The 12,995-nt window shown below is 42.2% G+C and overlaps 1 protein-coding gene across 1 annotated transcript in view; it reads left to right on the top strand.

Moving 5' to 3' along the window:
• Positions 1–12,995, top strand: part of PHLPP1 (PH domain and leucine rich repeat protein phosphatase 1) — a 520,000-nt gene that overhangs the window by 273,232 nt on the left and 233,773 nt on the right. The gene's annotated exons all lie outside the window — the stretch shown is intronic.

The following is a 12,995-nucleotide window of genomic DNA, read 5'->3' as shown; positions in this document are numbered from 1 at the left end:
GAACCAGACAAGCCACATCCTCAACAGCCTCAATTGCTGACATCTTCTCAAGAACCGGTAAGGAGCAGTAGGGTTCAAAGTCGAAAGTAACTGAGTACAGGAGGGATTGTGTTCCCTCGGAGACGGGGACTATCTAGACTGTCAATATAAATAATGTAAAGGACGGACTCACCATTTGCGAGCAGGCACTATCCTTGGCACCTAGCCCGATCATTGGGGGGAAAAATATCGATGGTCTGACTAATGGGGATGGGGATGAGATAAATAAAGATCTCAGGCTCCAGGAGGTTGCGAGTGATAATAGAGCCCTTCCTGAGCAGGACTTCAATAATTTCGAAAGCGAGCTGTGTCCACAAGAAGCCGGGGAATCAGCTTTGGTGATTGCGGTCGCTGGCTCAAGTACCGGCTCGGGTACTGGTTTTGGCACGGGGGCACATCAAAATGAAGAAGAAAAGGGAAAGGATAAAGATAAAGATTCCAGCGAATGTGTTTTCTCTGTTTCAGAGGGGGCAGAGTGGTCCGAGGATGATGATGTTGAGTGAAGTTCCTTTTTGGACTCAGAAAGTGAATTAGAGCTAGACCCCCCCGTAATTACATCTAGGCCCCCGGCGTGTCCTCCCGGGAAAAAGCAACCTCTAGTTCATGTTAACCCTCAAGGCGAGCTCAGCTGGGATCATTCTCCTACCCTGGCTCTACAGGGCTCCCCCAATCTGGACACTGCTCATATGACTATGTTAGAAGCCATTCACAAAGAGATTATTTCACACCGAGAGGAGACCCGTCAGGACAATCGCAAAGCCCAAGTTGCTATGAGGAAGATCCAGGGAGTTGTTAGGAAATTATCTAAAACTTGTGCAAATATAGGGGATCGAGTATCCAATCTGGAGCAGAGAATTGTGTCAACTGAGACAGAGTCAGCGGAGGCGATTAGCCAAGTAAAGTCCCAATCTGCACAGGTGGCTGACATGCAGTGAAAAATGGAGGAGATGGAGAACAGGTTACGACGGAACAACTTGAGAGTTTTGGGAATACCTGAAGGAGCTGAGGGTCAGGATATCAAAGCATACATGGTCAAACTCTTTGAGCAAGCATTCCCAGAGCTTTCTGATTGGAACTGGGCGAGCGAAATTCAACGGGTCCACCGTACTCCCTTCACGGTTCGTAAAAAATCTAAGGAAGGAGATAAGCCTAGGGCTGTGCTGGTTTTCTTTGGTAACTTTATTTTGAGGCAATTAATTGCAGAAAAAGCCAGACCAGACTCCAAAAGAAGCGGCGAAGGGGTCTCCTTCTTTGTCCGTCCTGATTTTTGCCATACGACAGTGGAGCGTAGGTGGAGACTAAGAGGGATGATAAGTCTATTTCAGGATAAAAAAATACAAGCGTATTTGATAAACCCGGCTCAGCTGAAAATAATTAATGCAGGGAAGACGATCTTTTTTTCCTCAGAAATCAAGGCAAAAGATTATTTGGATTCTCTTGACAAAACGGAACCGTATCTTAAGTAGGTCGGAGGAGGGTTTATATTCTAGATGGTCTTCTAGTACCTGCCTTGTTTAAAATAAGATGATGGGGGTTAGACCATCGATATTATGATGGTTACAATAATGGTGGGGCCTCGACGGTACCTAAGAGTAATTATTATTTTTTTTTCTTGTTGATGTTTGTTTTCTTGGTTTCAACAGCCAGTCGTCACTGCAAATCACGCGCACCATCCTAAGCACAGACTAGGTCTGAGCGCTTCTCTAGAAGGGGGGGTGGCATAGGGTGGGGGGGGGGTGGGTTGGGTAAGGGTGGTGGGTCACAAAAAACGGGAAAATCGGATGCAGTATGATGTTTGTAGAAAAGGGGAAAAAAATCTGCTATATTTGTAGGCAGTTTAGGATGATTAAAATTAGCGCTAAATCGCCAAAGGGTCAGATGGTTTTTGTTATATGTACATACTTTAGGGATGACAGGTATTAAAATTTGCTCAGTTAATATAGGGGGGGATGAATGACTGGAGGAAACGTAATAAATTGGCACTGTTTGTGAAGTTTAATAATTTTGACGTTTTGTGTTTGCAAGAAACTCACCTCCCCTGGGCTCGAAGGAGTCTTATGCATATCAATGGCTTTGAGCTATTAGCTTGTACTACTCAATCATCAACAATTAGAGGGGTCGCTGCTTTAGCCAGGATCTCCATGGGCGGTGTTAGACGAACTAAAACTGATAGCAGTGGGAGATAGCTATTGGTGGAGATGGTAATAGGCTTGACACTGTGTGTTGTCTATGGCTCAAACTGTGATGACCCTGAGATTTTTGATTTCCTAGAAATGGAGCTGGTAAACTGGTTAACCCCTATAATATTGTGTGGGGATATGAATATTTCGGCTGATTGGGCCAGTAACATTGCTTATACTGGACGAAAACCGAGAGTTTTTAGGGCTATAAAAGCCCTTATGGATTCACATGGGATGATTGATGTGTGGGGTATCAAAGAACCTTCTAAATCTGGCTTTACATATTTTTCAAACGCGTTTCAAAAATATTCAAAACTGGACTATTTTTTTATATCCTCCTCAGAAATTAACAGGGTAGAAATTTCTAAACTTCCCAAGTTCCTGTCGGATCATAACCCTTTGGTTTTGTTAGTACAAATGGTAGGAGCACCAAAAACTCGGACAAGGTGGACGTTTGAAAGGAAGCTGTTATTGGATACCCGCTTTGTCGATCATATCAGAAAATGGGTGGTTGATTTCTTTGATGCCAATAGATATAGCGCATCACGAAATGGAGTTTGGGAGGCTTTCAAGGCCGCTTTTAGAGGTGAAACAATAAGCTGTGCAACAAGGTTGAGAAAAGAGGATAGGAGTAAGGTCAAAAAATGTGTGAAGGATCTATCAGCTGCAGAGGAACAACATACCTCTGATATCGCTCAAAGTCGGGCTAGCAATGAGAGCTATAGGTTATTATTGGTAGCTAGAGCTGAACTACAGAAGGAGGTTACTCAGAGAGCAATGTTGGAGTACCAATCATCTAGGGCTAAACGGTATGAAACGGGTGAACAGGCAGATAGAATACTAGCTTTACAAATACGGCAGGGCAAGGCAAAAAACATTATATCTCAGATGGAAGAAAATGGTAAATGCGAGACCTATTGCATTGCAAATACTTGTTTTATTTGGTCCCATGGGCGCATTCGATAAAATGCCCTGGGGCACAAAGGGCTTTTGCTCCCACTTTGCATGCCCGTGGTGCACTTGGATATTACAGAAGGAGCTGCAGACACTTTGCAACCCCTTCTTTAATACAGATAGCTCTTTAATACAGATAGCGCTGTCGCTCAACAAAGAGCGCTCCCTCACTTGTATTGGGGCATGGCCCCATGTAATAAGGGAATCACTTTGGCTCTGTGCCCACGCGTATTACTGGCTTGGGCGCCGGAGTAAACATGTTCTTAGGTTGTACTGAAGGTGCATCATAAAAGGTGGTGCACTGTCAGCGCGCACCCTGAGGGCTGCTCTCTTGAGGGATGAAAGGGGGCCCCATGGATACCCAAACATCCCACTGCAGGTGCCACTCACTGCGCCCACCTTCAAGGGACTCTCTAATCCCTTTTGAAAATGCTGTCTAGTTGCCCCCTGTACTGAGAAACAGAGTAGCTTTTAAACAGCTGCTCTGTATTTCTCTTGAATGTGCTGTCCTTGGAGCAACGTGATTTCACAGCTATACTGAGGGCAGCACATTCTTCACAATAGGGTTCACTTTCCCTGTTTGCACCCAGCGTACCTGCTTAAAGGTGTGCTGTGTGCAAACCGGGTAAGTGTGCCCTTTCAGTAATACAGGCCCTGGTGTAATTCATCACTTACTCAACCCCTCATTTTTTCTTGCTTCTTATTTTTTTCTTTGTCGTTCTCTAGGTGCCATTTTTTTACCTGAGTATCCTATTTTCTTTCCTGCCCCTATTTTCCAGCGACTCCACTTTTGATGTCTGTCCCTTTTCCTTAGCGCTATTTCAGCTGACTTATAATTTTAGGGACTATGCTGGCCAACGTGTGTGTGCTTATTATCTAGGAAATCGTGCAGTCTGTTTTAAGGTTCCCCGTGAACTTTCATATGTTCCGGGATAAGGCACTTAATCTTCCAGAGGCCTCACTAAATCACCAGTTTGGTTAGATCTTAACTACAGTAGTAGCCGTCATTGTTTATTTTTGTATTTTTTTTTCAGGGTGATGCTCTCTCATCCATTATAAAGTGTGCCCTCCTTTTTTCTGTGTGTATGATTAAATCCCTTTTCTGCCACGTTGGTAAGAAATCCTGCTTCTTTTCGGTTCTGTGTAACCTTTATGACTGATGTGAGTCTTAGACAGGCTGAGTAGCCCGGCCATTTTTCCTAGGTTGATAAAAACAAGTACCAATTCTGATAGATAGGTAGGCTGTAAATATGTTTGAGTACTGTTGGGGTTCTTCCTTCCCTATCACACTGGAGAAGTGCTCAGTGAGGCAGCATCTACCAGTCAGTCACAGTGAATACCAAACACTTCCTATGTAATTTCACTAAAATGCAACACTCTTCCAACCAAGCTTTCTCGTAGGGCGCAGTATCCTAAATATTTGATAAGGGAACTGTTCTCCCCGAAGTGGCATTTGAGAATCCATACAAAAGCAACAAAACAATAGGAAAAAAGTGTGTTTTAAGTGTGAAGTGAACATACAAATAAAACCCTGTGCATTGTAAGTGATATATTAATTGCGATCAAAGGAAAACTGCTCACATTACACATCAGCCTTTCTTTGCTCCATCATTACCTGAACATGGAGCCGTTATCGTGATCTTGAGGTGTTTGTGTTGTGTACATGTGATGAATGCAGTTTTGAAACTATGTGCAGTTTCCTCCTTAAGGTTCTTTTCTGTTTTTTTTGATACCCCATTCCAGATTAATGCCATGCCAACGAGGCATGTACTAACAACTCTGCATTGTTTACTTCTGCAAACCTTGTGCTTTCTTATGGGAACCTGGGAAGGACATAAAGCTTACATAAATGTGCTCCTTGTTGGACTAATCCCAGTGAGCTGTGCATGTGCCCGCCTGTCAGCCCTAGCCTTGCTCCTGCACCTCCATCTGACCTCTTTTCCTCCTTCCACACGGTTATGGATTAGAACCTGAACCTAGTCATTGTTTTCTGTCTGCACTTTCTTGTGTGAGTGCGGTGTTTTTATTCATGGTGTTTCTGTACCAAGGCTGCACAACAAAGAGTTTCAGCAGTTACCCAGTCTGTTGAAATTGGCGCTTGATAGCACATTCCCATACAATAGCTGTTTTGCCTTTCCTGGGTACTTACCAAGACAACATGGTATTGCAGCTAAATACTTTAAAAATAATGTATTTTTGCTTCATCCATAAAAAACACAAAGAAGGGAAGACGTTCTCCTAATTCCAGGTTTCAGTTTTGTTGAGGGTTTGTACGTTGTTCCTGTTCTACCATTAGGTGAGTCACTTCACTATGGAGGTGCTAACAGAGAGTGCAGTCTTCGATTGGTTTGGCATTGTTATGCAGATCTTCTGTTCTTTAGAAGAGATGATTGGGGAACCTGAAATTGCTCTAGGAAATATCCAAACATTTTCCAATAATTATGGGTAAAATGGCTAATGCATTTTTTTGTTATTAAACAATGTCATGGTAGTGTGTTTGGAACAGGTAATTATGAAGTACTTTGATTTGATTTCTCAGCCACAAATAGATGGGCTCTCGAGAGTGAAGAGCAGGGTTGGGGTGGTGTATGCGATCCTAGCAAAACAGTCTGTACCACCAGCTTTGTACAATATTGCTAAAATACAGTTCTTCGTAGCCATTGCAAAAGCATTCCCTAAAGTATTAACAACTTAATCTCTCAGTAGGAAATATTGAGGTTTATCCTTCTTGCAATTAATATTACTCCTATAACAGCAACCCCGAGTTCATGTAGATCTGGCCTGGATAGAACATCAGCGTAGTATTTTTCATTTCCTAGTGTATAGAATAAGAGTTGCTAGGAATAAAAGCTTTTATTTTTCCAAATTATCTGCACTAATTACTTTAAGGCCACAATATGATCATTTGCTAATAGAGCCAACCGTTGTAAAGTATAATACCTTTTTCGTAGAAGTTGGATTGATGTGAGTGTGTTCATAAAAACTGTATTGTTTATTGCCAGGACCCCTGGCATTATGCGATTCTGCGGCCACTGCTTTTTCCACATATTTATGGATTTTCCACTTCCTCTTGATCCATCATCTGCTGCATAGTCTGCAGATTATAACAAAAGAAATTGTTCCTAACTCTAACAGATCAAAAGTTACTAAAAAACGTGGCTACATGTGTTCGCGTGCCGTCGAAGGCCTTTCGTGCAAGTTACTGGTCATCTTTCAGTTGCTTATGTCTGCATTTGGTTGCGACACTGGTACTAATGAGGTGAAATATTTGACCAGACTGTTACCATGTGCAAAAATGGCAATATATTGAAGTAATACTCTAACAAAAGAAAAATAATGTGCCGCATTATGTCGCGTAGTTTGCCTTTTCTTGCCTTATAAGCTAGTCAACCCTGCTGCCTGGTTTAGTGCTCCACTGTCTCATTATTCCAGTGGCCCCGTTTATTGCTTGTGAACCACCAAGGGGGAGTTTCAAACATGAATGAGTAAATTGAATGTCTGCATCTCATTGGACCTATTTATGTTTTTTGACCACACTCGCATCTCTGCATTATAGTGAACAGTTTTTTCTTCAGAGGATTTTACGATGTTCTTATCCTTCCAAGTGTACCGCCTAGCAAGATTTGAAAGCTTTTCAATTGTCTCTTCCTTTAAACCCACAAGGCTTCTTCCCCATCAGGTGAATGTTTAAGAACGAATTAATGAACTTTAGATTTCCCTGATAGATAAACTTGGGCTATATAATTCCATCGCAGTGGTTTTTGCAAGAAGAGAACCTAAGGTATATTGACTGCATTTGCCATTCTTTGCTGCATGTCAACATTATTACATTTTAGCTTTTTTCAAAGTTCACCTTTCGACCCCTCAAAGCATCATAAAAATTGAGGACAATGGAAGGGCCCTTGATCTGTGTCAAAAACGATCAAGATATCCTCTGACTTGTGCAGCAAGTACACGCCCCATGAAATAGGGAAGATATGCATAAAGTCCTTTAATGAGCATGATAAAATGAACCTCACAGAAGGGTTACTCAAGCACAGGTGTGTAAGCTGGTGTACTCCCATTCCTGCTTTTGTCATGCTCTTATGGTAATAGTTCTGCCTCGCCACTTGCAAGATTTGTGTGTATGCTATTTGGTGTACAATTCTAATAGTTTTTTGCTTAGTCAGTGTTCTTTGAAAATCTTAAGATGGTGGGCAGTTCTTCTGGTTTTTGATATCTTAATAAAGCAGATTGGGAGTCTTGTAGTGCTCTGAGTAATCTTGGTTAACCTAGGATATTAGGTGAAGCCAATTGTGGGCTCCAGAAATACAAAAGGTACAGTGAACGTGCATGTTCTTACTCCATTGAAAATTATATTCTTCCTGCACCCCTTACACACACACCGTACTTTTATTCATAGTTTTATTGATGCTCTTTTGAACGCTCAGTTTCCAATTAATTGCAGAGCTGAAATTTTCAACTATATTATCTTTTAGCTACACGTATTATGGTTAACTGAGACCTGGCTGCATAAATGTGCGCTAAAATATTCTTGTGTTTTTTTTACCCTCATGATTTTTTCCTATATAGATTTTAGAGTCACAGCAATATGGATAGGTTTGTTGCTAACATTTGCAAATCTTCATTCCAATGGCAGGTAAAAAGTCACATACATGATTCCTTTACATACTTGTCTCTTAGACTAACACTCTCTCCTACCAAATCCACTGATATTGTATAAAAAAAGTATCCACCATTAAAGTTGTGTATTTAAAAAAAATTACTCGAAAGACGAGGCAAAAGTGTGTGTTTCATTTGTACTTGTGGCATTGTTGAAAATGTTGAGGTACAAAAAGTTGTAAATATGATTTCTTTTCAGTCAGGTGCTGGCTCCACACTTTATTGCTCAAAGCTATTGTAACCCGTCCATTCCATTTCTCCCCATTCGCAAGAACGACCCCCCCACCAAAGCACCACTAGAGTTCGTAACTCTGTTCTTTGGACTTCTTTATGTTTGATGGTTCAATAAGGGCATCATAACAATTTTATTCCTTCCTTTACATTCCTTTCTATCATCACTTTTCCCCTGCACCCTTGTTAGTACATCCTATCTGTACACTCCACTCACCTCCCACACACCATTTTGTTCTAGCGCCCCCGTCATCTTTTCACGGTACCTGTTTTTCTTTTTTTGGTTGGTGCTCTTCCTTCGGTGTCCTCTAGTTACCTGCCAGCAAATATTTCCGAGGCATTGCAAGCTGTCCAGATTCTTTTTCTAGTAGTGCATTGTTTTCTTTTGCAGTAATATTAGGCTATTAGTGTAGTTTTTTTATAACCACTTTTCATGACATTGTCTCTACAGCCTTTTTCTTTTTTTACTCTGTTCAGTTGTCCTAATGTTTGGTTAAGATTTTTCTAGTACGATTTTGTTTAACTGTACTTTATCACTGCCAATCCTATGATAACAGCACTCTTCCATCTGCATGGCGGCTGAGCTTGTGTTTACCATGCATATGTTGGAGTACATAAATTTGTTAAATCTTGAATGTAATGTTTTATTCTCTTTGTGGGTTTAATGTTCACTGCACTCATTCAGTCCCTGTTTGGTTTACTGCCAAAGAAGCCATCTTAGTGACAGCAGTGCACTGCTTACCAGTCATCCACGATCTAATTAGCAATCTAGACTTGTTCATCACTCCCATTGGAATATAAAATTTGTCTCAAACGCATTACCTTGAACTTATCGCATCATACATTCATTCTTTTCCCTCTTACTGTATGGGAATTATTTCTACTAAAGCTGGGCCAAATTTCCAAGGACACTTCAAAAATGTTCTGCTGTCCTACTCTTTCCCCCATGAACCATAAGTGCTGAAGATTAAAATGCTCAGTCCGTAACCATTATTGAAGTCATTGCTCTAACATTTTTCAATCTATGCTGTTTGTTTCCAGTAATGAATATCCTTCAGCAGGAGGTTTATCAAATGTCATGTGTGGTATAAATGTTCGGTTTCTATACATAAACCCTGCCAAACTTAAAAATCAACAATTGAGAGCGCTCCTGTTAATGTCCTTAGCATTTTGTGCATTGCAGACCCTTATGTGACACATCTCTAGAAAGATATAGCGAATATTCCACTTTGTTTCTTTGACCTGTATTTCCATGATATTGTAGGAAATTCCTTCTCCCTTCTGGATTGATTTTTACAACACAAAACTTCAGTCCAGTAGAGCTAAATTTCTATATTGTCCACCACACATCTTCAAATACCATTGTGAAACCAACAAGCTACTTTTCCTTCTTTGTAAAACCTAATTTTCTCGAATTGTGTTTCAGAAGGCTCAATTACAATTTTTTTCTGAGGTATTATAATGGAACTAGTCACTCGTCTCACCAAGAAACTATTTCTCTGTTTAGTGGGCCTGTCTAATTGTAAGCCCAGTAATGCCCTGCTATTACTGTGGAAAAATATGGTTTGGGTGATTGCCTTAATGCTGTATAAATTTGGACTGACCTCAGCAGCAAAGCTGGAGGTTGACATGATGTGTCTTCCAGTCTCCTTGTCGTTTTTTTTCTCTATGCTGATTTTAACCCTATAAACCAGTGGTTCCCAAACTTTTTTGACCTGCAGCTCCCTTGACCTATATTGGCCATTGGCCGCGGCTCCCTATTATGTCACTTTTTTTCGGATGGGGGGGGGGGGGGGGGGATGTAAGCCCGGACTCAGAAGTACTTTCATTTTTCTCCGTGAAAATAATTGGGATGAAGCCGATGAACATATTATAATTATATTTGTAACAAAATAAAAATGAAAGCAGTTGTTTTATAATAAACTTTAAGTGTTAAGTGACTAAGTGCATAGAAACATTCCTGCGTCTTCAGGTGCCTGTGTTAATCTCTGTACCTGTGTCGGGATTTTCTTGACTCTGTTAGTGCTTCTATTCACCTCCTTTTCCCTCCATCTGTTTTGGTGCATCTCCCTGTTTATACGTATGTGTTGGTATTTTGGGAGCAGACACCTAGCTAGAGCACAACGGAGCTCTGAAGTGTGGACTTACCCTCGTGCCTAAGATGTTTTTATTCAGCTCAATGTCCCTGAACATGCTTAGGGGCCCATCACTCTTGTAAAGGCGCCTAGATGCTCCGTTTTATCCCTACGGATGCTTAGATGCACCACCATGGCCCATAAGGAAATGGTAAAAGGTACACACTGTCTTTGATTTGAAAAGGCTTGAATGCACGGCTACTCTGTCCCTGAAGGTGCTCAAATGCACCCTTATCCCTGAAGTCAGAGGTACCCTTCCTCTCTGTGTCACTACCAGCTGTGACAACCCCCCGTGCAGCACTACTTCTACATTTGAGATATCCCCTTCATGTATGCTCCTTTCATATGCGAGACCCTCTCTCCAATGGCTACTGGAAATGTGAGGAAAACAACATATATCACACATCAGGACATAAATAGGAAGCAGTTGCATAACACAGAAGAATTACCCAACGCATAACCATATCTATATCACCATAAGTCCCACGAATCGCAGAAATCACGAAGCCATGCCATAAACGTACAAGTAGCAGCAACCTGCACTCCAAATACATGGTATATGGTACTGTGCACAACACGAAGGCGACAGGGACATCTGCACACCTACCACAGTGAATTTGGTAATTTAGCAACTTTGTTTCTCAATGACGCTGGACCTCCGTCGAGGACTCTCTCCGGCATTGCTATCACTGCCAAACAAATGCCCTCAATGTAGGAGCTGACATGGGGGGATGGCAGACATGGCACAGAAGAGGGGAGAACTCGATAGGTCCCTCTCAAGTGAAGTTTCAGACGGCAGTGGCTCCCAAACACATGGCTCAGCTGTAGCCGCTCTGACACTTTAATCTGGACCGCCGCAGCTAGGGGGCCTGGGGAGAACACAGGGGGCCTCAGGCCTGGAAGTGCGGGGAGGTTTCAGACTGTGGTGCACTTCTCTGAGGCAGAAAGTATCCGGCATTCAGGAGCACTGTGACTCGCACAGGGAATCTGCGAGGCGGGTCCTAGGGGGCACTAGTTGGAGCTCCTCATGGTAAAGCACTTCAATAGTGAATGCAGGTTTATCCGTGCTTGCTGGTTACCACTGTCCATGGGCAGCTGTATTATAATATCAGAGGGCTGGGGACGGTGGGTGGTGCAGTGTAAGCCTGGTGGGAGGCAGCTGCCGTAGAGCTGCAGTGTTTGAGTGTGAATGGGACACGGTGCTGTACTTTTCACACTCATTCACTGCTCATTAGTGCCTGCTGGGAGGCGGACGCACCAGAGCTGTGTGTGAGTGAGATTTGATCCAGAGTAGACGCTGACAGGGAGGCTTTCTTAAATCTCCCATGACAGTCCCAAATGGGTTATTCTGCGCCACAAAGACAATCTACAAACTTTCCACATTGCAAAAATATTATTCCGAACCTGCTACCTTTTCCACTTTCCCAAGCTGTGCGTGGCACCACTGGCTACTTCTAACAGCGCACCAGGGTGCCGCGGCGCACAGTTTGGGAACCACCGCTATAAACCATAGGAAGCTGTTTATCGTAGTGAAAATAAAATTGGAAGAACCTTTCAGGTGGTGTGGTGCCCTGGGTTTCCCTTATCCCTGCCACATTTTTTCCAGTTGGTCAGAATTGAGGGTCTAAGGTTCTGATTTTGTGAGTAAGAGTGTCAGTTCCCTCTGTGAGAAGTCTTCTGCTTATGCTATCTGAAAGTAATTTCCATATTCCCTCGCTTTCTAAATCCTGCTGGCAACAATTAATCATACTTTCATGGTACAATCAGATTAATTCTTATAACCGTAGTATGACGATGTTCATAGTTACATTTCTGTCTTGGTCAGAAGTGCAAGTCTTAAAATTATGTTGGATTTATGCAATGTTTACTGTCCAATGTTTTCACTTGAATATTTTTTGATTACCACCTGTGCCTCAGAATTCATTAGATTGGTGTCTGGCTTCCAATGTGCTTATGGATTTCAACCGAGCGCATACCGAGCTACAAGGACTTTGAAGGGCTGTGGGTTCACACCAAAAGAGCATAGTCTGAGTAGACTCATACATTTTGCATCCTTTTTAAAACCAGGATGCTGGCAACTTTGTGAACATAAACCAAATGTGAAGAATTGCAGTAGGAGCAACAATCCAAGTTGAAGTGCCCTGACGCACTGCAACCTTCTTAAAGGCATGGATAGTACTTAGTGCAAATTAGCGAGATAGCTATTGGGCCCTTGATTAGCCCCCACACAGCATTCTGGAGGTCCAGATTTGACCTCTGCTTATTAGGCTCAGAGGCCAAATTTTAAGAATCATTTTGAGCTCAAAGGCCACTAGTCCAGCACATTTCCTCAATGATGAATCTTTATATGTTAAACTGCTTCCTTCTGAGCATCAAGCAGTGGATAGCAGATCTTTGTTGACGTTTAATGCTTTGAAATTGTAATTGATAGAGAGCCTCAAGTGTCTACTAACAGTGCTTTCCTGAATGAATGAGTTGGCAGTCACAAACCTCTGGCTGCCTCTGCCAAGTTGTCTTTACCTTGCCCATGCTATGGGCCATCTTATTCAACCATTTAAGCAGCATGTATTTGTTTTTCTCTGGCATTTTCAAAGGGTTTGTGTTACCACCTTAAGATTTTCACCTAGCCGCATCAGTCATTAGTAGCTTCACAAATAGTCTCAGATAAGACTGTACATTGATTTTCTTACAGGCCGTTGGAGACTGAAGCCTGCTTGGTTGTAGATTCTGGGACATTTGATCACATTTGATCTGTACTCAAATGCACAAACTCCCTCTCATAGTCTAACAGATT

This window comes from Triturus cristatus, chromosome 5_2 (genome assembly GCF_964204655.1).
Source record: "Triturus cristatus chromosome 5_2, aTriCri1.1, whole genome shotgun sequence".
In the NCBI taxonomy this organism is placed as follows: domain Eukaryota; kingdom Metazoa; phylum Chordata; class Amphibia; order Caudata; family Salamandridae; genus Triturus; species Triturus cristatus.
The sequence above is the reverse complement of the archived record's forward strand: the minus strand, read 5'-3'. Positions and strand labels throughout refer to the sequence as shown.